This window comes from Triturus cristatus, chromosome 4_1 (assembly GCF_964204655.1).
Source record: "Triturus cristatus chromosome 4_1, aTriCri1.1, whole genome shotgun sequence".
Classification (NCBI taxonomy): Eukaryota; Metazoa; Chordata; class Amphibia; order Caudata; family Salamandridae; genus Triturus; species Triturus cristatus.
The window spans coordinates 294,169,131-294,193,860 of record NC_140585.1 but is presented as its reverse complement, the minus strand read 5'-3'; the positions used below and the strand labels follow the sequence as shown (position 1 = coordinate 294,193,860).

General features: G+C 45.8%; 6 non-coding genes across 6 annotated transcripts; all 6 read right to left on the bottom strand.

Annotated features, from left to right (window-relative positions):
• Positions 1-580: 580 nt before the first annotated feature.
• On the bottom strand, positions 581-880 carry LOC146854445 (signal recognition particle RNA). Its single transcript, XR_014981550.1, has one exon.
• A 3,407-nt stretch (positions 881-4,287) lies between these two features.
• LOC146854444 (signal recognition particle RNA) lies at positions 4,288-4,587 on the bottom strand. The gene has a single exon (XR_014981553.1).
• Positions 4,588-7,991: 3,404 nt separating this feature from the next.
• Positions 7,992-8,291, bottom strand: LOC146854443 (signal recognition particle RNA). The gene has a single exon (XR_014981667.1).
• A 3,407-nt stretch (positions 8,292-11,698) lies between these two features.
• LOC146854442 (signal recognition particle RNA) lies at positions 11,699-11,998 on the bottom strand. Its single transcript, XR_014959277.1, has one exon.
• A 5,648-nt stretch (positions 11,999-17,646) lies between these two features.
• Positions 17,647-17,946, bottom strand: LOC146854441 (signal recognition particle RNA). Its single transcript, XR_014959343.1, has one exon.
• A 3,406-nt stretch (positions 17,947-21,352) lies between these two features.
• On the bottom strand, positions 21,353-21,651 carry LOC146854440 (signal recognition particle RNA). Its single transcript, XR_014981689.1, has one exon.
• Positions 21,652-24,730: the final 3,079 nt, after the last annotated feature.

Sequence of the window (24,730 nt, the reverse complement as noted above, 5' to 3'; positions counted from 1 at the left end):
GGGTTTGTGAGGTTGCTGGCCACAAGAGATGCCGGGTTGGAGCAGGAGCAGGTTCGAGGGTCGACAGGCCAGAGGCTCCAACGTTTGGGAGTTGCACAGCCCTCAGTCTTTTCATGTTTCGCTCAAAGAGTGAAGGGCCCTGTAATTTCTCCTTCTCATTCACATATGAAAAGAATGAGGGCTAATCAAAAAATGAATTAGAGCTGGACGTAGAAATGCAGCAGAAGGGCCAGCAAGCGCATTTCTAAGTTGCTCTATGAAGGATGCTTTTGTACTTGACAGATCAGTTTAATCCTACAGGTGCTCTAAAAGGAAGAATGCATTTGAGTCATCCTTGCTGAAAATCACACAGCCATTTATTCTAGGTTGCACTGAGTTTTCAGTCCTCTCCGCCTGCTAGCTTGTTGTTGCAATATGTCTCAATTCTGGAGAATTGTCTGCTATGCTGAAATGCGTGGCCCAGTTCAAATGTTCATCATATTTCCTGGAAAAATATCAAAAGGAAAACAAAGATTTGGTTTTGGGAAAATAATTTATTACACCTTGTAAAAATCAAAACTTTCACATTTGAGTCAAAAAAGAGAGGCTAGGTCTCACTATTTTGCTCAGGCTGTTTAACACGTACTGCTCACAGGTGCTGTCCTGCTACCAATGGGCATGGAAGCTTTGGCCTGCTCTGTTTCCAGCCTGGGTCGGTGCACCTCTCGTTACACAACCTGAAATTCTAGAGCTCCCTCTAGAACACCATATTGATGCCCAATGCAGCATGGACACCTGATCAACACAGCTGAGTGCAGCCCAGAAGCCCTGAACTCAAGCAATCCACAAGCCTCTGCCTCCCAAGTAACTAGGACAACAGGCACACGCCACCTTGCCTGGCAAACACTGCAGCTGTCCTAATGATGAAATGCATTCCATAATTAAGGATAATGATAAAGTAAGGTGGAATGAATTGATGGTTTACCAACCATGTTTCAAGAAAATCAATTTCACTACCCTTCAAAGAAAGGAAAAAAATGTCTTATCAAGAAGCAGTGTGAATATGGGAAGGGCCTTTAAAAAAGATGTGGAGTTTCCTAAAGTAAAAAAGAGGGTTGAACTGATTGAAGGGAGAGAGGAAGTAGGGTCGGAAAGATTGTGACGGGGAAGTGAATACAACATAAATACTAGTATTTAGAGAGTGAGAGACAGGTAGAGGGACAGAAGGGAAAGGAGAGTGAGAGTGAGAGAGAAGAGCCAGGTTAGGGCTGAGTTTCTCTTTATCTGCCAGTGACTCCCTGTAGAAGCTTGCCGGCACAATTTAGGCTGTCCTGTAGGCATCCCTTGTTATGCCGAGCCAGCCAATATTGAGAAAAATAGCATGGGTCACAATGATGGAACTCGTCTGCAACATCGGAAGTTTTAAAGTAGTATGGAGTGGGAGGGCTAGAAGAGTTACCATAAAGAATGAATACACGTCATTCTGTTCTCTAGCCTCACCAGCTGCAAGAGAGGAACTCCTGCTGGCCAAGAAGACCTATGTCAGTTCAGCTTGAACAGGTGAAAGCATGCCTGATTCTGCAAAGGTATGCGATTACACTTTTGCGTCAGAGGTGGTCAGGGGCTATTGCACATTAGGAAACCGTTTATTGAGGTCCAGTTGGATTACTCTATCTTCTACCACCTCAAAATCAGCTGCTCATGCAGTGTTCTATACCGATGAGCTATTTTGGTCCTCCCTACCCCTTCCAGCTAGTGGGTCCCCTGACTAGGGAAAGTGATTCGAACAGATTTGCATATCTTTTCATAGGAGACTTCTTGACTTATTTTATACTGTGCCAAATCAAGGTAGATTGAGTAATGATCTTGACAGACCTATATTGGAGAACTGCAGTGTGAGAAAGTGGCTCTGTATATGCTGTTCCCAAATAGGTACAGGGTGTACAGAGTCCACAGTCCCCAGAGGTTTGGCAGAGGCTAAAGTTAGATATAACCTTACTCTCTAAAGTGGTAGCTTGGTCGAGCAGTAAGGCAGTATCAGAGGACAGTGTAAAGCATTTGTTGCACACACTCAGTCAGCAAATGGTCTCACACACTCAATAACTGAACTCTAGGCCAATGGTTTATCTACAAAAAAATATATGCTTGTTTTATTTTAGAACCAACAATAGGTATTAAAATATACTTTCTCAGAATGAGATGCTTTATATAAATACTTTTGCAATATGCAATTGAGTTTTGTAGAAAGTTACAAGTGGTTGCAATAGGCAACAACATTTTAAACACAATAATGCATTGAGCTCAATGGAAGTTTCAAGTTATTTGCAACAGATTACTTTTAGGATTACTTTTGGATTTCCAGGACTGGATCCTAGATTCAGTCCTGGGTCAGTACTTGGAATCAAGTGATAAAAGTCGACTTAATTACTGTGATGATTTTTAGACAATATTTTGCTATTTTAAAAGTTGACAGAAAATATTTCATAGAAAACAGTCTAAGATTCCCTATGGCAGAAAATTCAAGTTGCAGGTATAGTATGTTCTCGTTACTTTTGTAATCCAGTACTGGGTGCCTAGACTCAGTACTGGGACCTTTATCCAAAACAGGTAAGTAATTACGTTTTCAGAAATTATACGATTTTTAAAGAATATTTAAAGTTTGCAGAAATTGACACTTAGAAGAAATTTCACAGAAAAACAGTCAATGATTTCCTACGGGAGAAAATTGGGTTACTGGTAAGTACAGTTGTAAGTATTTTTCAGAGTCAGTGCTGGGCACCAAGATCCAGCACTGGGAGCTCACCTAATAGCAGGTGAGTATTTTCGTTTTCGTTACTCGGCTGATTTTTGGTGAATATTTTAAGTTTTGAAAAGTCCACACTTGGAAGAAATTTCAGGAAAAACCAGTCAATGTTACCCTATGGAGATGATTGAGTTATCGGTTTAAAGGTAAGTACTCGACTGGCAGAGTTAAGGTTCTGGGCATAGACTCAGGCGTCTCCCAGGGTCAGGTAGGTACAGTTGGTTCACCCTCAGCGGCACAAGGGCGGCCGGGTGCAGAGAGAGTTAGGCCCAATGTTATCCTATGAGAGGTAGGGGGGCCTTGGTTGGTGGCTGCTGACTAGCAGGCCACGTGGCTGTGGGAGCTGGGCTCCTGGTCACTTATCCAGGGCAAGTGGGGAAGTAGATAGATGTAGAGGTTGCACTGCCAGGGCCACTCGGACGGCTGGGTGCAGGGTGCTTTTGAGCATTCGGGCGCTCAATTGATTTGAATGGGAAATCTCTGGTTTAGAAAAAGACTGCAAGCTCGGGGACGAAGATTCTTCAGGTGCCACCACCACTTCGAGAGGTAAGTTGGGTAGTTGGAGGATAGGTAGGTACCCCGGGATTGGGCACAGGGGGCCGCGGAGCGCCGGGTGCAGGGGTACCTTTTGGTGTCGGGAAATCTTACCCTCTGTTGATCGCGGTTGGGGGGGCACCTGGTTCTGAGGCTGAGGGCTTCTTCAGGAGTGTCGAGGGAGGTCCTTGGGTGCCGGACTCGCGGTCACAGTCGCCGTGGGGTCGTCCTTGTGGTCTTTGTTCACTCTGGCACAGGCCAGGCTTGGTGGGTGCAGAGTGTGAAGGGTTCGCGGTTCCGGGCTGCTGCCAGGGATTAGAAGTAGATTTGAGTAGAGCCTCTACTCAAGGGAGTCCCAGGGGTTTAGAGTCAAAAGGTAGCCAGGTCCTCCAGGGTTTGTGAGGTTGCTGGCCACAAGAGATGCCGGGTTGGAGCAGGAGCAGGTTCGAGGGTCGACAGGCCAGAGGCTCCAACGTTTGGGAGTTGCACAGCCCTCAGTCTTTTCATGTTTCGCTCAAAGAGTGAAGGGCCCTGTAATTTCTCCTTCTCATTCACATATGAAAAGAATGAGGGCTAATCAAAAAATGAATTAGAGCTGGACGTAGAAATGCAGCAGAAGGGCCAGAAAGCGCATTTCTAAGTTGCTCTATGAAGGATGCTTTTGTACTTGACAGATCAGTTTAATCCTACAGGTGCTCTAAAAGGAAGAATGCATTTGAGTCATCCTTGCTGAAAATCACACAGCCATTTATTCTAGGTTGCACTGAGTTTTCAGTCCTCTCCGCCTGCTAGCTTGTTGTTGCAATATGTCTCAATTCTGGAGAATTGTCTGCTATGCTGAAATGCGTGGCCCAGTTCAAATGTTCATCATATTTCCTGGAAAAATATCAAAAGGAAAACAAAGATTTGGTTTTGGGAAAATAATTTATTACAGCTTGTAAAAATCAAAACTTTCACATTTGAGTCAAAAATAGAGGCTAGGTCTCACTATTTTGCTCAGGCTGTTTTACACGTACTGCTCACAGGTGCTGTCCTGCTACCAATGGGCATGGAAGCTTTGGCCTGCTCTGTTTCCAGCCTGGGTCGGTGCACCTCTCGTTACACAACCTGAAATTCTAGAGCTCCCTCTAGAACACCATATTGATGCCCAATGCAGCATGGACACCTGATCAACACAGCTGAGTGCAGCCCAGAACCCCTGAGCTCAAGCAATCCACAAGCCTCTGCCTCCCAAGTAACTAGGACAACATGCACACGCCACCTTGCCCGGCAAACACTGCAGCTGTCCTAATGATGAAATGCATTCCATAAGTAAGGATAATGATAAAGTAAGGTGGAATGAATTGATGGTTTACCAACCATGTTTCAAGAAAATCAATTTCACTATCCTTCAAAGAAAGGAAAAAAATGTCTTATCAAGAAGCAGTGTGAATATGGGAAGGGCCTTTAAAAAAGATGTGGAGTTTCCTAAAGTAAAAAAGAGGGTTGAACTGATTGAAGGGAGAGAGGAAGTAGGGTCGGAAAGATTGTGACGGGGAAGTGAATACAACATAAATACTAGTATTTAGAGAGTGAGAGACAGGTAGAGGGACAGAAGGGAAAGGAGAGTGAGAGAGAAGAGCCAGGTTAGGGCTGAGTTTCTCTTTATCTGCCAGTGACTCCCTGTAGAAGCTTGCCGGCACAATTTAGGCTGTCCTGTAGGCTTCCCTTGTTATGCCGAGCCAGCCAATATTGAGAAAAATAGCATGGGTCACAATGATGGAACTCGTCTGCAACATCGGAAGTTTTAAAGTAGTATGGAGTGGGAGGGCTAGAAGAGTTACCATAAAGAATGAATACACGTCATTCTGTTCTCTAGCCTCAACAGCTGCAAGAGAGGAACTCCTGCTGGCCAAGAAGACCAATGTCAGTTCAGCTTGAACAGGTGAAAGCATGCCTGATTCTGCAAAGGTATGAGATTACACTTTTGCGTCAGAGGTGGTCAGGGGCTATTGCACATTAGGAAACCGTTTATTGAGGTCCAGTTGGATTACTCTATCTTCTACCACCTCAAAATCAGCTGCTCATGCAGTGTTCTATACCGATGAGCTATTTTGGTCCTCCCTGCCCCTTCCAGCTAGTGGGTCCCCTGACTAGGGAAAGTGATTCGAACAGATTTGCATATCTTTTCATAGGAGACTTCTTGACCTATTTGACACTGTGCCAAATCAAGGTAGATTGAGTAATGATCTTGACAGACCTATATTGGAGAACTGCAGTGTGGGAAAGTGGCTCTGTATATACTGTTCCCAAATAGGTACAGGGTGTACAGAGTCCACAGTCCCCAGAGGTTTGGCAGAGGCTAAAGTTAGATATAACCTTACTCTCTAAAGTGGTAGCTTGGTCGAGCAGTAAGGCAGTACCAGAGGACAGTGTAAAGCATTTGTTGCACACACTCAGTCAGCAAATGGTCTCACACACTCAATAACTGAACTCTAGGCCAATGGTTTATCTACAAAAAAATATATGCTTGTTTTATTTTAGAACCAACAATAGGTATTAAAATATACTTTCTCAGAATGAGATGCTTTATATAAATACTTTTGCAATATGCAATTGACTTTTGAAGAAAGTTACAAGTGGTTGCAATAGGCAACAACATTTTAAACACAATAATGCATTGAGCTCAATGGAAGTTTCAAGTTATTTGCAACAGATTACTTTTAGGATTACTTTTGGATTTCCAGGACTGGATCCTAGATTCAGTCCTGGGTCAGTATTTGGAATCAAGTGATAAAAGGCGACTTAATTACTGTGATGATTTTTAGACAATATTTTGCTATTTTAAAAGCTGACAGAAAATATTTCATAGAAAACAGTCTAAGATTCCCTATGGCAGAAAATTCAAGTTGCAGGTATAGTATGTTCTCGTTACTTTTGTAATCCAGTACTGGGTGCCTAGACTCAGTACTGGGACCTTTATCCAAAACAGGTAAGTAATTACGTTTTCAGAAATTATACGATTTTTAAAGAATATTTAAAGTTTGCAGAAATTGACACTTAGAAGAAATTTTACAGAAAAACAGTCAATGATTTCCTACGGGAGAAAATTGGGTTACTGGTAAGTACAGTTGTAAGTATTTTTCAGAGTCAGTGCTGGGCACCAAGATCCAGCACTGGGAGCTCACCTAATAGCAGGTGAGTATTTTCGTTTTCGTTACTCGGCTGATTTTTGGTGAATATTTTAAGTTTTGAAAAGTCCACACTTGGAAGAAATTTCAGGAAAAACCAGTCAACGTTACCCTATGGAGAAGATTGAGTTATCGGTTTAAAGGTAAGTACTCGACTGGCAGAGTTAAGGTTCTGGGCATAGACTCAGGCGTCTCCCAGGGTCAGGTAGGTACAGTTGGTTCACCCTCAGCGGCACAAGGGCGGCCGGGTGCAGAGAGAGTTAGGCCCAATGTTATCCTATGAGAGGTAGGGGGGCCTTGGTTGGTGGCTGCTGACTAGCAGGCCACGTGGCTGTGGGAGCTGGGCTCCTGGTCACTTATCCAGGGCAAGTGGGGAAGTAGATAGATGTAGAGGTTGCACTGCCAGGGCCACTCGGACGGCTGGGTGCAGGGTGCTTTTGAGCATTCGGGCGCTCAATTGATTTGAATGGGAAATCTCTGGTTTAGAAAAAGACTGCAAGCTCGGGGACGAAGATTCTTCAGGTGCCACCACCACTTCGAGAGGTAAGTTGGGTAGTTGGAGGATAGGTAGGTACCCCGGGATTGGGCACAGGGGGCCGCGGAGCGCCGGGTGCAGGGGTACCTTTTGGTGTCGGGAAATCTTACCCTCTGTTGATCGCGGTTGGGGGGGCACCTGGTTCTGAGGCTGCAGGCTTCTTCAGGAGTGTCGATGGAGGTCCTTGGGTGCCGGACTCGGGGTCACAGTCGCCGTGGGGTCATCCTTGTGGTCTTTGTTCACTCTGGCACAGGCCAGGCTTGGTGGGTGCAGAGTGTGAAGGGTTCGCGGTTCCGGGCTGCTGCCAGGGATTAGAAGTAGATTTGAGTAGAGCCTCTACTCATGGGAGTCCCAGGGGTTTAGAGTCAAAAGGTAGCCAGGTCCTCCAGGGTTTGTGAGGTTGCTGGCCACAAGAGATGCCGGGTTGGAGCAGGAGCAGGTTCGAGGGTCGACAGGCCAGAGGCTCCAACGTTTGGGAGTTGCACAGCCCTCAGTCTTTTCATGTTTCGCTCAAAGAGTGAAGGGCCCTGTAATTTCTCCTTCTCATTCACATATGAAAAGAATGAGGGCTAATCAAAAAATGAATTAGAGCTGGACGTAGAAATGCAGCAGAAGGGCCAGCAAGCGCATTTCTAAGTTGCTCTATGAAGGATGCTTTTGTACTTGACAGATCAGTTTAATCCTACAGGTGCTCTAAAAGGAAGAATGCATTTGAGTCATCCTTGCTGAAAATCACACAGCCATTTATTCTAGGTTGCACTGAGTTTTCAGTCCTCTCCGCCTGCTAGCTTGTTGTTGCAATATGTCTCAATTCTGGAGAATTGTCTGCTATGCTGAAATGCGTGGCCTAGTTCAAATGTTCATCATATTTCCTGGAAAAATATCAAAAGGAAAACAAAGATTTGGTTTTGGGAAAATAATTTATTACACCTTGTAAAAATCAAAACTTTCACATTTGAGTCAAAAAAGAGAGGGGCTAGGTCTCACTATTTTGCTCAAGCTGTTTAACACGTACTGCTCACAGGTGCTGTCCTGCTACCAATGGGCATGGAAGCTTTGGCCTGCTCTGTTTCCAGCCTGGGTCGGTGCACCTCTCGTTACACAACCTGAAATTCTAGAGCTCCCTCTAGAACACCATATTGATGCCCAATGCAGCATGGACACCTGATCAACACAGCTGAGTGCAGCCCAGAACCCCTGGGCTCAAGCAATCCACAAGCCTCTGCCTCCCAAGTAACTAGGACAACAGGCACACGCCACCTTGCCCGGCAAACACTGCAGCTGTCCTAATGATGAAATGCATTCCATAAGTAAGGATAATGATAAAGTAAGGTGGAATGAATTGATGGTTTACCAACCATGTTTCAAGAAAATCAATTTCACTATCCTTCAAAGAAAGGAAAAAAATGTCTTATCAAGAAGCAGTGTGAATATGGGAAGGGCCTTTAAAAAAGATGTGGAGTTTCCTAAAGTAAAAAAGAGGGTTGAACTGATTGAAGGGAGAGAGGAAGTAGGGTCGGAAAGATTGTGACGGGGAAGTGAATACAACATAAATACTAGTATTTAGAGAGTGAGAGACAGGTAGAGGGACAGAAGGGAAAGGAGAGTGAGAGTGAGAGAGAAGAGCCAGGTTAGGGCTGAGTTTCTCTTTATCTGCCAGTGACTCCCTGTAGAAGCTTGCTGGCACAATTTAGGCTGTCCTGTAGGCATCCCTTGTTATGCCGAGCCAGCCAATATTGAGAAAAATAGCATGGGTCACAATGATGGAACTCGTCTGCAACTTCGGAAGTTTTAAAGTGGTATGGAGTGGGAGGGCTAGAAGAGTTACCATAAAGAATGAATACACGTCATTCTGTTCTCTAGCCTCAACAGCTGCAAGAGAGGAACTCCTGCTGTCCAAGAAGACCAATGTCAGTTCAGCTTGAACAGGTGAAAGCATGCCTGATTCTGCAAAGGTATGAGATTACACTTTTGCGTCAGAGGTGGTCAGGGGCTATTGCACATTAGGAAACCGTTTATTGAGGTCCAGTTGGATTACTCTATCTTCTACCACCTCAAAATCAGCTGCTCATGCAGTGTTCTATACCGATGAGCTATTTTGGTCCTCCCTGCCCCTTCCAGCTAGTGGGTCCCCTGACTAGGGAAAGTGATTCGAACAGATTTGCATATCTTTTCATAGGAGACTTCTTGACTTATTTTATACTGTGCCAAATCAAGGTAGATTGAGTAATGATCTTGACAGACCTATATTGGAGAACTGCAGTGTGAGAAAGTGGCTCTGTATATACTGTTCCCAAATAGGTACAGGGTGTACAGAGTCCACAGTCCCCAGAGGTTTGGCAGAGGCTAAAGTTAGATATAACCTTACTCTCTAAAGTGGTAGCTTGGTCGAGCAGTAAGGCAGTACCAGAGGACAGTGTAAAGCATTTGTTGCACACACTCAGTCAGCAAATGGTCTCACACACTCAATAACTGAACTCTAGGCCAATGGTTTATCTACAAAAAAATATATGCTTGTTTTATTTTAGAACCAACAATAGGTATTAAAATATACTTTCTCAGAATGAGATGCTTTATATAAATACTTTTGCAATATGCAATTGACTTTTGAAGAAAGTTACAAGTGGTTGCAATAGGCAACAACATTTTAAACACAATAATGCATTGAGCTCAATGGAAGTTTCAAGTTATTTGCAACAGATTACTTTTAGGATTACTTTTGGATTTCCAGGACTGGATCCTAGATTCAGTCCTGGGTCAGTATTTGGAATCAAGTGATAAAAGGCGACTTAATTACTGTGATGATTTTTAGACAATATTTTGCTATTTTAAAAGCTGACAGAAAATATTTCATAGAAAACAGTCTAAGATTCCCTATGGCAGAAAATTCAAGTTGCAGGTATAGTATGTTCTCGTTACTTTTGTAATCCAGTACTGGGTGCCTAGACTCAGTACTGGGACCTTTATCCAAAACAGGTAAGTAATTACGTTTTCAGAAATTATACGATTTTTAAAGAATATTTAAAGTTTGCAGAAATTGACACTTAGAAGAAATTTTACAGAAAAACAGTCAATGATTTCCTACGGGAGAAAATTGGGTTACTGGTAAGTACAGTTGTAAGTATTTTTCAGAGTCAGTGCTGGGCACCAAGATCCAGCACTGGGAGCTCACCTAATAGCAGGTGAGTATTTTCGTTTTCGTTACTCGGCTGATTTTTGGTGAATATTTTAAGTTTTGAAAAGTCCACACTTGGAAGAAATTTCAGGAAAAACCAGTCAACGTTACCCTATGGAGAAGATTGAGTTATCGGTTTAAAGGTAAGTACTCGACTGGCAGAGTTAAGGTTCTGGGCATAGACTCAGGCGTCTCCCAGGGTCAGGTAGGTACAGTTGGTTCACCCTCAGCGGCACAAGGGCGGCCGGGTGCAGAGAGAGTTAGGCCCAATGTTATCCTATGAGAGGTAGGGGGCCTTGGTTGGTGGCTGCTGACTAGCAGGCCACGTGGCTGTGGGAGCTGGGCTCCTGGTCACTTATCCAGGGCAAGTGGGGAAGTAGATAGATGTAGAGGTTGCACTGCCAGGGCCACTCGGACGGCTGGGTGCAGGGTGCTTTTGAGCATTCGGGCGCTCAATTGATTTGAATGGGAAATCTCTGGTTTAGAAAAAGACTGCAAGCTCGGGGACGAAGATTCTTCAGGTGCCACCACCACTTCGAGAGGTAAGTTGGGTAGTTGGAGGATAGGTAGGTACCCCGGGATTGGGCACAGGGGGCCGCGGAGCGCCGGGTGCAGGGGTACCTTTTGGTGTCGGGAAATCTTACCCTCTGTTGATCGCGGTTGGGGGGGCACCTGGTTCTGAGGCTGCAGGCTTCTTCAGGAGTGTCGAGGGAGGTCCTTGGGTGCCGGACTCGGGGTCACAGTCGCCGTGGGGTCATCCTTGTGGTCTTTGTTCACTCTGGCACAGGCCAGGCTTGGTGGGTGCAGAGTGTGAAGGGTTCGCGGTTCCGGGCTGCTGCCAGGGATTAGAAGTAGATTTGAGTAGAGCCTCTACTCATGGGAGTCCCAGGGGTTTAGAGTCAAAAGGTAGCCAGGTCCTCCAGGGTTTGTGAGGTTGCTGGCCACAAGAGATGCCGGGTTGGAGCAGGAGCAGGTTCGAGGGTCGACAGGCCAGAGGCTCCAACGTTTGGGAGTTGCACAGCCCTCAGTCTTTTCATGTTTCGCTCAAAGAGTGAAGGGCCCTGTAATTTCTCCTTCTCATTCACATATGAAAAGAATGAGGGCTAATCAAAAAATGAATTAGAGCTGGACGTAGAAATGCAGCAGAAGGGCCAGCAAGCGCATTTCTAAGTTGCTCTATGAAGGATGCTTTTGTACTTGACAGATCAGTTTAATCCTACAGGTGCTCTAAAAGGAAGAATGCATTTGAGTCATCCTTGCTGAAAATCACACAGCCATATATTCTAGGTTGCACTGAGTTTTCAGTCCTCTCCGCCTGCTAGCTTGTTGTTGCAATATGTCTCAATTCTGGAGAATTGTCTGCTATGCTGAAATGCGTGGCCCAGTTCAAATGTTCATCATATTTCCTGGAAAAATATCAAAAGGAAAACAAAGATTTGGTTTTGGGAAAATAATTTATTACACCTTGTAAAAATCAAAACTTTCACATTTGAGTCAAAAAAGAGAGGCTAGGTCTCACTATTTTGCTCAGGCTGTTTAACACGTACTGCTCACAGGTGCTGTCCTGCTACCAATGGGCATGGAAGCTTTGGCCTGCTCTGTTTCCAGCCTGGGTCGGTGCACCTCTCGTTACACAACCTGAAATTCTAGAGCTCCCTCTAGAACACCATATTGATGCCCAATGCAGCATGGACACCTGATCAACACAGCTGAGTGCAGCCCAGAACCCCTGGGCTCAAGCAATCCACAAGCCTCTGCCTCCCAAGTAACTAGGACAACAGGCACACGCCACCTTGCCCGGCAAACACTGCAGCTGTCCTAATGATGAAATGCATTCCATAAGTAAGGATAATGATAAAGTAAGGTGGAATGAATTGATGGTTTACCAACCATGTTTCAAGAAAATCAATTTCACTATCCTTCAAAGAAAGGAAAAAAATGTCTTATCAAGAAGCAGTGTGAATATGGGAAGGGCCTTTAAAAAAGATGTGGAGTTTCCTAAAGTAAAAAAGAGGGTTGAACTGATTGAAGGGAGAGAGGAAGTAGGGTCGGAAAGATTGTGACGGGGAAGTGAATACAACATAAATACTAGTATTTAGAGGAGGAGCCAAGATGGCGACCGGGACGGCAGCGTAGATTCCCGGCTCCGTGAACCTCCGCATCCCGCACGGATATCCTGCATGGGATCCTTATTCTGCGCTACGAGATCGTGTTCGTAAACGAAAGTGGCAACCGATCGTGTGACCCTGAGGTTTCTGACTGCAGTACCGCCGGAGAAATCAGCGATTGAACTTTGCGGCCCGTGCGGTCCCGAAGCCGGGACCTCGAGTGGACGCCTTGGCCGGGCGGCAGTTTAACAACAGCGGCCTGTGGTGACTGGGTGGAGTCGGTCCGCCGGAGTGGTGCTCCCCTCGGCCTGCATTTTGCTGTGGTCGCTCCCCCCCTGCTGAGCGCTGCGGACCGAGGACATGCCCGGGTGTGCAATTCTCGGATTCTGTGGTGTTTGCCCCTGCCTTTGACGGTGAGCTGCCCGGACGCCGTCCCTGGTTCGGCCTGATCCTTGCGGGCTGCTCCCGGCTTTTTGCGGGAGCTGGTCCGTGGCGGAGACGACTATTGCCCGTGACCGCGCAACGGTTGAATCTGTTCCTCCCCCAGGATCCCTGTCTTCAGCGACGTGGACCTTGAGGCGTTGGTCCCGGGGTCCTGGCCCCAATACGAGTCGGGCCTTCCCAGCGGCCATTTTGTCACTATGCAGCCTACCATCCTGTCCGCTGGGACGCAGCGGGACTGGGGGTGTGTGACGGTCGGGAGTGTGGCAGAGCGATCGGAGAGAGCTGCTCTGGGGTACGGCGACCTCCTGGAGGCCCTTGGTGCCCTTCATTACTCCTTGGCTCATGGCGCCGGGGTCCTGGGGAGGAAGCTAGATGGTGTGGTATCAGCGTTGGGACAGTGGCGGCATGCTGGTCCACAAGTACACAGTGGCTTTCCACACTGCACACAGGAGGAAGATGTTGCGGCCCCCCCCGCGATTAGTGTACAGCCGGACACTCCGGACAGTATGCTACCGTGTGGTCGGCTAACTGTGGGCTTGATCTGCTCCGGAGGTATTGGACCTGAGCGGAAGATGGTGGCCTTGTCCCGTGCGCAATCTCCGGCGGCCCAGGGACGATTCCAGCAACGTGTGTCTCATTTGACTGCTTCAGCCTGTCTGGACCTTGTGTGCAGTGCAGATCCTGGGGCGGCACTGGAAAAGACGCCCCCCCATGAAGCGGTCCGTGCTGATGCTCAGAGACTTCCACCCCACCTGTGTGCGTCGCTTCCCGACTGTTTTTGGACACTCCTGTACTTTGGGACATCGGACATGGTGCTGGGTCGAGGGGCAGGCATGGGCAGAATCGCAAAGAGCGGTCAAGGCTGAGGCTGATCCTTCGGGAGTGGTCACCTAGTAGACAGGCGGACTCATGGTTGCGTGCTCACATGGTTAGTCGCATAGTTGGTGCATAATGCTCCCCACTCCCCCCCTCCTTTTTTGATATGATCAACTTGGTGCTGCTAATTGTTTGCTGTGGGGAGACTTCACCGTGCGGGAGGGAGAAGCCGGGGGTATGTTTTGAAGGCCCTCCTCCAGTTTATTACATTCCCTCCGCCCCCCCGTCTGGGGGGGCTCTTTCTTACTCCTTTTTTCTCTGTCTCTTCTATATTTCGGGTCTAGTTCCAGGGCGACAGGCACACTGCTGGGGGGTGGGGCCATACTCATTCGCAGAGGTGCAGGGTGGGGGGATGGGGGAGGGGACTCTTTAGTCTTTATCTCTTTTTCCATGGCCTCCTTTTTCTTCTCTGTTTCTTTTTGCTTGTTTTTCTGGGATCAGCGCGGTACACCTCTCTTATTGTGAATCGCTTGCTCTTAATGTGTGCCACAGTTTCCGGGGGGTTCGCTGGGCTTTAGGTACGGGGACCTGTAGGCGCAACTATCTTTGATATTTCTCCCCATCCGTACTTTCCCGTGTCTGCGCCATTGATTCAATGTATTGCTGCTTGCTGCTTGCGTCTCTTATCCTTGCCCCTTATCGCTGTTGGGAAACTGTTTGGCACCTGATCCTACTGTTTTGTTTTATTATAAAATGAAAAACCCTTTCTCTCCTGGTGTCCTACCTGAGCGGCTCATGGGCCGGACTATACTGTATTGTAGACTTTGCTCTCCGAGGTGCCGCCTGTGTTTACATGTGCTTTTATTGTTCTGATTGCTTAGCGGCCGGCCCCGGGGGGTTGTAGGCCCATACGTGTAAGTGATTGAAACGTCAATAAAGGTTTTTCAAAAAAAAAAAAAATACTAGTATTTAGAGAGTGAGAGACAGGTAGAGGGACAGAAGGGAAAGGAGAGTGAGAGTGAGAGAGAAGAGCCAGGTTAGGGCTGAGTTTCTCTTTATCTGCCAGTGACTCCCTGTAGAAGCTTGCTGGCACAATTTAGGCTGTCCTGTAGGCATCCCTTGTTATGCCGAGCCAGCCAATATTGAGAAAAATAGCATGGGTCACAATGATGGAACTCGTCTGCAACTTCGGAAGTTTTAAAGTGGTATGGAGTGGGAGGGCTAGAAGAGTTACCATAAAGAATGAATACACGTCATTCTGTTCTCTAGCCTCAACAGCTGCAAGAGAGGAACTCCTGCTGTCCAAGAAGACCAATGTCAGTTCAGCTTGAACAGGTGAAAGCATGCCTGATTCTGCAAAGGTATGAGATTACACTTTTGCGTCAGAGGTGGTCAGGGGCTATTGCACATTAGGAAACCGTTTATTGAGGTCCAGTTGGATTACTCTATCGTCTACCACCTCAAAATCAGCTGCTCATGCAGTGTTCTATACCGATGAGCTATTTTGGTCCTCCCTGCCCCTTCCAGCTAGTGGGTCCCCTGACTAGGGAAAGTGATTCGAACAGATTTGCATATCTTTTCATAGGAGACTTCTTGACTTATTTTATACTGTGCCAAATCAAGGTAGATTGAGTAATGATCTTGACAGACCTATATTGGAGAACTGCAGTGTGAGAAAGTGGCTCTGTATATACTGTTCCCAAATAGGTACAGGGTGTACAGAGTCCACAGTCCCCAGAGGTTTGGCAGAGGCTAAAGTTAGATATAACCTTACTCTCTAAAGTGGTAGCTTGGTCGAGCAGTAAGGCAGTACCAGAGGACAGTGTAAAGCATTTGTTGCACACACTCAGTCAGCAAATGGTCTCACACACTCAATAACTGAATTCTAGGCCAATGGTTTATCTACAAAAAAATATATGCTTGTTTTATTTTAGAACCAACAATAGGTATTAAAATATACTTTCTCAGAATGAGATGCTTTATATAAATACTTTTGCAATATGCAATTGACTTTTGAAGAAAGTTACAAGTAGTTGCAATAGGCAACAACATTTTAAACACAATAATGCATTGAGCTCAATGGAAGTTTCAAGTTATTTGCAACAGATTACTTTTAGGATTACTTTTGGATTTCCAGGACTGGATCCTAGATTCAGTCCTGGGTCAGTACTTGGAATCAAGTGATAAAAGTCGACTTAATTACTGTGATGATTTTTAGACAATATTTTGCTATTTTAAAAGTTGACAGAAAATATTTCATAGAAAACAGTCTAAGATTCCCTATGGCAGAAAATTCAAGTTGCAGATATAGTATGTTCTCGTTACTTTTGTAATCCAGTACTGGGTGCCTAGACTCAGTACTGGGACCTTTATCCAAAACAGGTAAGTAATTACGTTTTCAGAAATTATACGATTTTTAAAGAATATTTAAAGTTTGCAGAAATTGACACAGAAGAAATTTCACAGAAAAACAGTCAATGATTTCCTACGGGAGAAAATTGGGTTACTGGTAAGTACAGTTGTAAGTATTTTTCAGAGTCAGTGCTGGGCACCAAGATCCAGCACTGGGAGCTCACCTAATAGCAGGTGAGTATTTTCGTTTTCGTTACTCGGCTGATTTTTGGTGAATATTTTAAGTTTTGAAAAGTCCACACTTGGAAGAAATTTCAGGAAAAACCAGTCAATGTTACCCTACGGAGAAGATTGAGTTATCGGTTTAAAGGTAAGTACTCGACTGGCAGAGTTAAGGTTCTGGGCATAGACTCAGGCGTCTCCCAGGGTCAGGTAGGTACAGTTGGTTCACCCTCAGCGGCACAAGGGCGGCCGGGTGCAGAGAGAGTTAGGCCCAATGTTATCCTATGAGAGGTAGGGTGGCCTTGGTTGGTGGCTGCTGACTAGCAGGCCACGTGGCTGTGGGAGCTGGGCTCCTGGTCACTTATCCAGGGCAAGTGGGGAAGTAGATAGATGTAGAGGTTGCACTGCCAGGGCCACTCGGACGGCTGGGTGCAGGGTGCTTTTGAGCATTCGGGCGCTCAATTGATTTGAATGGGAAATCTCTGGTTTAGAAAAAGACTGCAAGCTCGGGGACGAAGATTCTTCAGGTGCCACCACCACTTCGAGAGGTAAGTTGGGTAGTTGGAGGATAGGTAGGTACCCCGGGATTGGGCACAGGGGGCCGCGGAGCGCCGGGTGCAGGGGTACCTTTTGGTGTCGGGAAATCTTACCCTCTGTTGATCGCGGTTGGGGGGGCACCTGGTTCTGAGGCTGCAGGCTTCTTCAGGAGTGTCGAGGGAGGTCCTTGGGTGCCGGACTTGGGGTCACAGTCGCCGTGGGGTCGTCCTTGTGGTCTTTGTTCACTCTGGCACAGGCCAGGCTTGGTGGGTGCAGAGTGTGAAGGGTTCGCGGATCCGGGCTGCTGCCAGGGATTAGAAGTAGATTTGAGTAGAGCCTCTACTCATGGGAGTCCCAGGGGTTTAGAGTCAAAAGGTAGCCAGGTCCTCCAGGGTTTGTGAGGTTGCTGGCCACAAGAGATGCCGGGTTGGAGCAGGAGCAGGTTCGAGGGTCGACAGGCCAGAGGCTCCAACGTTTGGGAGTTGCACAGCCTTCAGTCTTTTCATGTTTCGCTCAAAGAGTGAAGGGCCCTGTAATTTCTCCTTCTCATTCACATATGAAAAGAATGAAGGCTAATCAAAAAATGAATTAGAGCTGGACGTAGAAATGCAGCAGAAGGGCCAGCAAGCGCATTTCTAAGTTGCTCTATGAAGGATGCTTTTGTACTTGACAGATCAGTTTAATCCTACAGGTGCTCTAAAAGGAAGAATGCATTTGAGTCATCCTTGCTGAAAATCACACAGCCATTTATTCTATGTTGCACTGAGTTTTCAGTCATCTCCGCCTGCTAGCTTGTTGTTGCAATATGTCTCAATTCTGGAGAATTGTCTGCTATGCTGAAATGCGTGGCCCAGTTCAAATGTTCATCATATTTCCTGGAAAAATATCAAAAGGAAAACAAAGATTTGGTTTTGGGAAAATAATTTATTACACCTTGTAAAAATCAAAACTTTCACATTTGAGTCAAAAAAGAGAGGCTAGGTCTCACTATTTTGCTCAGGCTGTTTTACACGTACTGCTCACAGGTGCTGTTCTGCTACCAATGGGCATGGAAGCTTTAGCCTGCTCTGTTTCCAGCCTGGGTCGGTGCACCTCTCGTTACACAACCTGAAATTCTAGAGCTCCCTCTAGAACACCATATTGATGCCCAATGCAGCATGGACACCTGATCAACACAGCTGAGTGCAGCCCAGAAACCCTGAGCTCAAGCAATCCACAAGCCTCTGCCTCCCAAGTAACTAGGACAACAGGCACACGCCACCTTGCCCGGCAAACACTGCAGCTGTCCTAATGATGAAATGCATTCCATAAGTAAGGATAATGATAAAGTAAGGTGGAATGAATTGATGGTTTACCAACCATGTTTCAAGAAAATCAATTTCACTATCCTTCAAAGAAAGGAAAAAAATGTCTTATCAAGAAGCAGTGTGAATATGGGAAGGGCCTTTAAAAAAGATGTGGAGTTTCCTAAAGTAAAAAAGAGGGTTGAACTGATTGAAGGGAGAGAGGAAGTAGGGTCGGAAAGATTGTGACGGGGAAGTGAATACAACATAAATACTAGTATTTAGAGAGTGAGAGACAGGTAGAGGGACAGAAGGGAAAGGAGAGTGAGAGTGAGAGAGAAGAGCCAGGTTAGGGCTGAGTTTCTCTTTATCTGCCAGTGACTCCCTGTAGAAGCTTGCCGGCACAATTTAGGCTGTCCTGTAGGCATCCCTTGTTATGCCGAGCCAGCCAATATTGAGAAAAATAGCATGGGTCACAATGATGGAACTCGTCTGCAACATCGGAAGTTTTAAAGTAGTATGGAGTGGGAGGGCTAGAAGAGTTACCATAAAGAATGAATACACGTCATTCTGTTCTCTAGCCTCAACAGCTGCAAGAGAGGAACTCCTGCTGGCCAAGAAGACCAATGTCAGTTCAGCTTGAACAGGTGAAAGCATGCCTGATTCTGCAAAGGTATGAGATTACACTTTTGCGTCAGAGGTGGTCAGGGGCTATTGCACATTAGGAAACCGTTTATTGAGGTCCAGTTGGATTACTCTATCTTCTACCACCTCAAAATCAGCTGCTCATGCAGTGTTCTATACCGATGAGCTATTTTGGTCCTCCCTGCCCCTTCCAGCTAGTGGGTCCCCTGACTAGGGAAAGTGATTCGAACAGATTTGCATATCTTTTCATAGGAGACTTCTTGACTTATTTTATACTGTGCCAAATCAAGGTAGATTGAGTAATGATCTTGACAGACCTATATTGGAGAACTGCAGTGTGAGAAAGTGGCTCTGTATATACTGTTCCCAAATAGGTACAGGGTGTACAGAGTCCACAGTCCCCAGAGGTTTGGCAGAGGCTAAAGTTAGATATAACCTTACTCTCTAAAGTGGTAGCTTGGTCGAGCAGTAAGGCAGTATCAGAGGACAGTGTAAAGCATTTGTTGCACACACTCAGTCAGCAAATGGTCTCACACACTCAATAACTGAACTCTAGGCCAATGGTTTATCTACAAAAAATATATGCTTGTTTTATATTAGAACCAACAATAGGTATTAAAATATACTTTCTCAGAATGAGATGCTTTATATAAATACTTTTGCAATATGCAATTGAGTTTTGTAGAAAGTTACAAGTGGTTGCAATAGGCAACAACATTTTAAACACAATAATGCATTGAGCTCAATGGAAGTTTCAAGTTATTTGCAACAGATTACTTTTAGGATTACTTTTGGATTTCCAGGACTGGATCCTAGATTCAGTCCTGGGTCAGTACTTGGAATCAAGTGATAAAAGTCGACTCAATTACTGTGATGATTTTTAGACAATATTTTGCTATTTTAAAAGCTGACAGAAAATATTTAATAGAAAACAGTCTAAGATTCCCTATGGCAGAAAATTCAAGTTGCAGGTATAGTATGTTCTCGTTACTTTTGTAATCCAGTACTGGGTGCCTAGACTCAGTACTGGGACCTTTATCCAAAACAGGTAAGTAATTACGTTTTCAGAAATTATACGATTTTTAAAGAATATTTAAAGTTTGCAGAAATTGACACTTAGAAGAAATTTTACAGAAAAACAGTCAATGATTTCCTACGGGAGAAAATTGGGTTACTGGTAAGTACAGTTGTAAGTATTTTTCAGAGTCAGTGCTGGGCACCAAGATCCAGCACTGGGAGCTCACCTAATAGCAGGTGAGTATTTTCGTTTTCGTTACTCGGCTGATTTTTGGTGAATATTTTAAGTTTTGAAAAGTCCACACTTGGAAGAAATTTCAGGAAAAACCAGTCAATGTTACCCTATGGAGATGATTGAGTTATCGGTTTAAAGGTAAGTACTCGACTGGCAGAGTTAAGGTTCTGGGCATAGACTCAGGCGTCTCCCAGGGTCAGGTAGGTACAGTTGGTTCACCCTCAGCGGCACAAGGGCGGCCGGGTGCAGAGAGAGTTAGGCCCAATGTTATCCTATGAGAGGTAGGGGGGCCTTGGTTGGTGGCTGCTGACTAGCAGGCCACGTGGCTGTGGGAGCTGGGCTCCTGGTCACTTATCCAGGGCAAGTGGGGAAGTAGATAGATGTAGAGGTTGCACTGCCAGGGCCACTCGGACGGCTGGGTGCAGGGTGCTTTTGAGCATTCGGGCGCTCAATTGATTTGAATGGGAAATCTCTGGTTTAGAAAAAGACTGCAAGCTCGGGGACGAAGATTCTTCAGGTGCCACCACCACTTCGAGAGGTAAGTTGGGTAGTTGGAGGATAGGTAGGTACCCCGGGATTGGGCACAGGGGGCCGCGGAGCGCCGGGTGCAGGGGTACCTTTTGGTGTCGGGAAATCTTACCCTCTGTTGATCGCGGTTGGGGGGGCACCTGGTTCTGAGGCTGAGGGCTTCTTCAGGAGTGTCGAGGGAGGTCCTTGGGTGCCGGACTCGGGGTCACAGTCGCCGTGGGGTCGTCCTTGTGGTCTTTGTTCACTCTGGCACAGGCCAGGCTTGGTGGGTGCAGAGTGTGAAGGGTTCGCGGTTCCGGGCTGCTGCCAGGGATTAGAAGTAGATTTGAGTAGAGCCTCTACTCATGGGAGTCCCAGGGGTTTAGAGTCAAAAGGTAGCCAGGTCCTCCAGGGTTTGTGAGGTTGCTGGCCACAAGAGATGCCGGGTTGGAGCAGGAGCAGGTTCGAGGGTCGACAGGCCAGAGGCTCCAACGTTTGGGAGTTGCACAGCCCTCAGTCTTTTCATGTTTCGCTCAAAGAGTGAAGGGCCCTGTAATTTCTCCTTCTCATTCACATATGAAAAGAATGAGGGCTAATCAAAAAATGAATTAGAGCTGGACGTAGAAATGCAGCAGAAGGGCCAGAAAGCGCATTTCTAAGTTGCTCTATGAAGGATGCTTTTGTACTTGACAGATCAGTTTAATCCTACAGGTGCTCTAAAAGGAAGAATGCATTTGAGTCATCCTTGCTGAAAATCACACAGCCATTTATTCTAGGTTGCACTGAGTTTTCAGTCCTCTCCGCCTGCTAGCTTGTTGTTGCAATATGTCTCAATTCTGGAGAATTGTCTGCTATGCTGAAATGCGTGGCCCAGTTCAAATGTTCATCATATTTCCTGGAAAAATATCAAAAGGAAAACAAAGATTTGGTTTTGGGAAAATAATTTATTACAGCTTGTAAAAATCAAAACTTTCACATTTGAGTCAAAAAGAGAGGCTAGGTCTCACTTTTTGCTCAGGCTGTTTTACACGTACTACTCACAGGTGCTGTCCTGCTACCAATGGGCATGGAAGCTTTGGCCTGCTCTGTTTCCAGCCTGGGTCGGTGCACCTCTCGTTACACAACCTGAAATTCTAGAGCTCCCTCTAGAACACCATATTGATGCCCAATGCAGCATGGACACCTGATCAACACAGCTGAGTGCAGCCCAGAACCCCTGAGCTCAAGCAATCCACAAGCCTCTGCCTCCCAAGTAACTAGGACAACATGCACACGCCACCTTGCCCGGCAAACACTGCAGCTGTCCTAATGATGAAATGCATTCCATTAGTAAGGATAATGATAAAGTAAGGTGGAATGAATTGATGGTTTACCAACCATGTTTCAAGAAAATCAATTTCACTATCCTTCAAAGAAAGGAAAAAAATGTCTTATCAAGAAGCAGTGTGAATATGGGAAGGGCCTTTAAAAAAGATGTGGAGTTTCCTAAAGTAAAAAAGAGGGTTGAACTGATTGAAGGGAGAGAGGAAGTAGGGTCGGAAAGATTGTGACGGGGAAGTGAATACAACATAAATACTAGTATTTAGAGAGTGAGAGACAGGTAGAGGGACAGAAGGGAAATGAGAGTGAGAGAGAAGAGCCAGGTTAGGGCTGAGTTTCTCTTTATCTGCCAGTGACTCCCTGTAGAAGCTTGCCGGCACAATTTAGGCTGTCCTGTAGGCTTCCCTTGTTATGCCGAGCCAGCCAATATTGAGAAAAATAGCATGGGTCACAATGATGGAACTCGTCTGCAACATCGGAAGTTTTAAAGTAGTATGGAGTGGGAGGGCTAGAAGAGTTACCATAAAGAATGAATACACGTCATTCTGTTCTCTAGCCTCAACAGCTGCAAGAGAGGAACTCCTGCTGGCCAAGAAGACCAATGTCAGTTCAGCTTGAACAGGTGAAAGCATGCCTGATTCTGCAAAGGTATGAGATTACACTTTTGCGTCAGAGGTGGTCAGGGGCTATTGCACATTAGGAAACCGTTTATTGAGGTCCAGTTGGATTACTCTATCTTCTACCACCTCAAAATCAGCTGCTCATGCAGTGTTCTATACCGATGAGCTATTTTGGTCCTCCCTGCCCCTTCCAGCTAGTGGGTCCCCTGACTAGGGAAAGTGATTCGAACAGATTTGCATATCTTTTCATAGGAGACTTCTTGACCTATTTTATACTGTGCCAAATCAAGGTAGATTGAGTAATGATCTTGACAGACCTATATTGGAGAACTGCAGTGTGGGAAAGTGGCTCTGTATATACTGTTCCCAAATAGGTACAGGGTGTACAGAGTCCACAGTCCCCAGAGGTTTGGCAGAGGCTAAAGTTAGATATAACCTTACTCTCTAAAGTGGTAGCTTGGTAGAGCAGTAAGGCAGTATCAGAGGACAGTGTAAAGCATTTGTTGCACACACTCAGTCAGCAAATGGTCTCACACACTCAATAACTGAACTCTAGGCCAATGGTTTATCTACAAAAAATATATGCTTGTTTTATTTTAGAACCAACAATAGGTATTAAAATATACTTTCTCAGAATGAGATGCTTTATATAAATACTTTTGCAATATGCAATTGACTTTTGTAGAAAGTTACAAGTAGTTGCAATAGGCAACAACATTTTAAACACAATAATGCATTGAGCTCAATGGAAGTTTCAAGTTATTTGCAACAGATTACTTTTAGGATTACTTTTGGATTTCCAGGACTGGATCCTAGATTCAGTCCTGGGTCAGGACTTGGAATCAAGTGATAAAAGTCGACTTAATTACTGTGATGATTTTTAGACAATATTTTGCTATTTTAAAAGTTGACAGAAAATATTTCATAGAAAACAGTCTAAGATTCCCTATGGCAGAAAATTCAAGTTGCAGATATAGTATGTTCTCGTTACTTTTGTAATCCAGTACTGGGTGCCTAGACTCAGTACTGGGACCTTTATCCAAAACAGGTAAGTAATTACGTTTTCAGAAATTATACGATTTTTAAAGAATATTTAAAGTTTGCAGAAATTGACACAGAAGAAATTTCACAGAAAAACAGTCAATGATTTCCTACGGGAGAAAATTGGGTTACTGGTAAGTACAGTTGTAAGTATTTTTCAGAGTCAGTGCTGGGCACCAAGATCCAGCACTGGGAGCTCACCTAATAGCAGGTGAGTATTTTCGTTTTCGTTACTCGGCTGATTTTTGGTGAATATTTTAAGTTTTGAAAAGTCCACACTTGGAAGAAATTTCAGGAAAAACCAGTCAATGTTACCCTATGGAGAAGATTGAGTTATCGGTTTAAAGGTAAGTACTCGACTGGCAGAGTTAAGGTTCTGGGCATAGACTCAGGCGTCTCCCAGGGTCAGGTAGGTACAGTTGGTTCACCCTCAGCGGCACAAGGGCGGCCGGGTGCAGAGAGAGTTAGGCCCAATGTTATCCTATGAGAGGTAGGGTGGCCTTGGTTGGTGGCTGCTGACTAGCAGGCCACGTGGCTGTGGGAGCTGGGCTCCTGGTCACTTATCCAGGGCAAGTGGGGAAGTAGATAGATGTAGAGGTTGCACTGCCAGGGCCACTCGGACGGCTGGGTGCAGGGTGCTTTTGAGCATTCGGGCGCTCAATTGATTTGAATGGGAAATCTCTGGTTTAGAAAAAGACTGCAAGCTCGGGGACGAAGATTCTTCAGGTGCCACCACCACTTCGAGAGGTAAGTTGGGTAGTTGGAGGATAGGTAGGTACCCCGGGATTGGGCACAGGGGGCCGCGGAGCGCCGGGTGCAGGGGTACCTTTTGGTGTCGGGAAATCTTACCCTCTGTTGATCGCGGTTGGGGGGGCACCTGGTTCTGAGGCTGCAGGCTTCTTCAGGAGTGTCGAGGGAGGTCCTTGGGTGCCGGACTCGGGGTCACAGTCGCCGTGGGGTCGTCCTTGTGGTCTTTGTTCACTCTGGCACAGGCCAGGCTTGGTGGGTGCAGAGTGTGAAGGGTTCGCGGTTCCGGGCTGCTGCCAGGGATTAGAAGTAGATTTGAGTAGAGCCTCTACTCATGGGAGTCCCAGGGGTTTAGAGTCAAAAGGTAGCCAGGTCCTCCAGGGTTTGTGAGGTTGCTGGCCACAAGAGATGCCGGGTTGGAGCAGGAGCAGGTTCGAGGGTCGACAGGCCAGAGGCTCCAACGTTTGGGAGTTGCACAGCCTTCAGTCTTTTCATGTTTCGCTCAAAGAGTGAAGGGCCCTGTAATTTCTCCTTCTCATTCACATATGAAAAGAATGAAGGCTAATCAAAAAATGAATTAGAGCTGGACGTAGAAATGCAGCAGAAGGGCCAGCAAGCGCATTTCTAAGTTGCTCTATGA